Source organism: Scyliorhinus canicula, chromosome 18 (assembly GCF_902713615.1).
Source record: "Scyliorhinus canicula chromosome 18, sScyCan1.1, whole genome shotgun sequence".
NCBI classification, from domain to species: domain Eukaryota; kingdom Metazoa; phylum Chordata; class Chondrichthyes; order Carcharhiniformes; family Scyliorhinidae; genus Scyliorhinus; species Scyliorhinus canicula.
In genome coordinates, this window is record NC_052163.1 from 110,409,190 (window position 1) to 110,411,776 (window position 2,587).

Genomic DNA, 2,587 nt, shown 5'->3' on the forward strand with positions numbered 1-2,587 from the left:
ATTTTGATGGTCTGGATTCTGTTCAGGACAGGGAGAGATTATCCCACCTTTGCAAGTCGGACTTAACCTTGCTCACCAGACAGGCATAGTTCAATTTATGGTGCAGGGCCCAGTCGTGGGTCACCCGGATACCCAGATAACGGAAGGTAGAACTGGCAAGACGAGAAGGTAGCATCCCCAGGTTGGCTCCCCTCCCCAGGGGATTGACTGGAAAGTACTCACCTTCTCCAGATTCGACTTATACCCCAGAAAGAAAGCAAAGCTCCTCAGTAGCTTAATTATTTCAACCATAGTGGATACCGCATCCTTAATATAAAGCAGCACGTCATCTGCATACAAGGATCCCTCCCCCCCCCAAACCTCAATAGTGGAGCCAGTGGACACCCCTGTCTTGTACCCCTATTCAATGAAACGTTTCCTGAACTCAAGGCATTAACAAAGAACATTAAAGCACAGGAACAGGCCCTTTGGCCCACCAAGCCTGCACCGACCCAGATTCCTTATTTAGACCTATTACTTATTTCCCAAACCATATCTCTATTCCCCGCCCATTCATGTGTCTATGACTGGGGGATTTTCACAGTAACTTCACTGCAGTGTTAACGGAAGTCTACTTGTGACACTAATAAAGATTATCAAGTGTCATGTGAAAGTACCTTTAAGAAATGGGTGTTTATAAATGGGTGTGTATATAAGTATCTGTAGTGAGAGTATCTTTAAGAAATGGGTGTTTATTACTGCAGTGATGTCAGAGAGTGGGTGGAGCTGGGCTGTCTGTCAGATTTTTACTTTCGTTTTAGGCTGTTTGCTGCAGAGTGTGTTTTAGTTTCGTTTTCAGTGTTGGAGCTGAAGCCAGACCAAGCAGGTGTACTGTTGATCTCTCTGCCATGAAAAGACTATCCCTTGATCATTTGGTGAATTCAGAATTACAAATGTTTTCAGTAGTGACTTTCACCTGATGTGCTTCTGTTAAAAGGTGTTTCTTTTGTAAGTCTTCTGGATGTTAAAAGGACAGTGTAAGCGTTACTTAGTGTTGTATTCTTTGGGGGTGTATTTGAATTGATGGTTGCTAAGATGATCACTGTATGTTTTAAAAAGGTTAACTTGAGTTCATAGAATGAATATTGTTTTGCTTCTAAAACATACTTTTCCATTTCTGCTGTACCACACCTGTAGAGTGGGCCGTGTGCTCCCATTAACACAATCTATTAAAGGTTGTGGGTCAGGTGAACTCCATGATACACTTTGGGGTTCTCTAAACCCTGGCCCATAACACAAGATAAATTTTAAACGTTGCTATCGTGCCTGCCTCAACCAGCCTCCGTCTTTCCAACGAAAACAATGAGTTTATTCAACCTCTCCTCATAGCTAACACCCTCCAGGCCAGGCAACATCATGATAAGCCTTCTTTGCACTCTCTCCAAAGCATCCATGTCTTTCCGGCAGTGTGGTGACCAGAACTTCACGCAATATTCCAAATGTGGCCTAACTAAAGTTTTATACAACTGTAATATGACCTTTGATTTGATTTGATTTATTATTGTCACATGTATTAGTGTACAGTGAAAAGCATTGTTTCTTGCATGCTATCTATACAGACAATGCACACCGTACATAGAGAAGGAAGGAGAGACTACAGAATATAATGTTACAGTCATAGCTAGGGTGCATGAGAAAAGATCAACTTAATACGAGGTAGGTCCATTCAAAAGTCTGATGGCAGCAGGGAAGAAGCTGTTCCTGAGTCGGTTGGTACGTGACCTCAAACTTTTGTACTTTTTTCCTGACGGAAGGTGGATGAGAGTATGTCCGGGGTGCGTGGAGTCCTTTATTATGCTAGGTTGCCTTTCAGAGGCAGATGGAATTATAGACAGAGTCAATGGATGGGAGACTGGTTTGGGTGATGGACTGGGGCTACATTCAAGACATTTTGTGGTTTCCTGTGGTCTTGGGCAGAGCAGGAACCATGCCAAGCTGTAATGCCTTCAATAGTGCATCTGTAAAAGTTGGTGAGAGTCGTAGCTGACATGCCAAATTTCCTTAGTCTTCTGAGAAAATAGAGTCGTTAGTGGGCTTTCTTCAGTGTCAGCATGGGGGACCAGGACAGGTTGTTGGTAATCTGGACACCTAAAAACTTGAAGCTCTTGACCCTTTCTACTTCGTTCCCATTGAAGATTGTCGATGACAATCTCCTTCATTTTGTTGACATTGAGGGAGAGATTATTGATGTTGCACCAGTTCACCAGATTCTCTATCTCATTCCTGTACTCTGTCTCATCATTGTTTGAAATCCGATCCACTACGGTGGATTTACTATCAGTAAATTTGAAAATTGAGTTGTCCCTGCCAACTCTTGTACTCAACGCCCCGGCCGATGAAAGTAAACATGCCGCTTGCCTTCTTGACCACCTTATCTACCTGTACTGCCACTTTTATGGAACTATCGACCCGAACGCCCAGATCCCTCTGTATGTCAATCAGTATGGACACTAGCCGTGGGGACTCTGTACAATAACCAAACCCATGAAATGACCCTTTGCCCAAACCAAACCTCTCAAGGATCTCAGATACCCACACTCCACCCTAT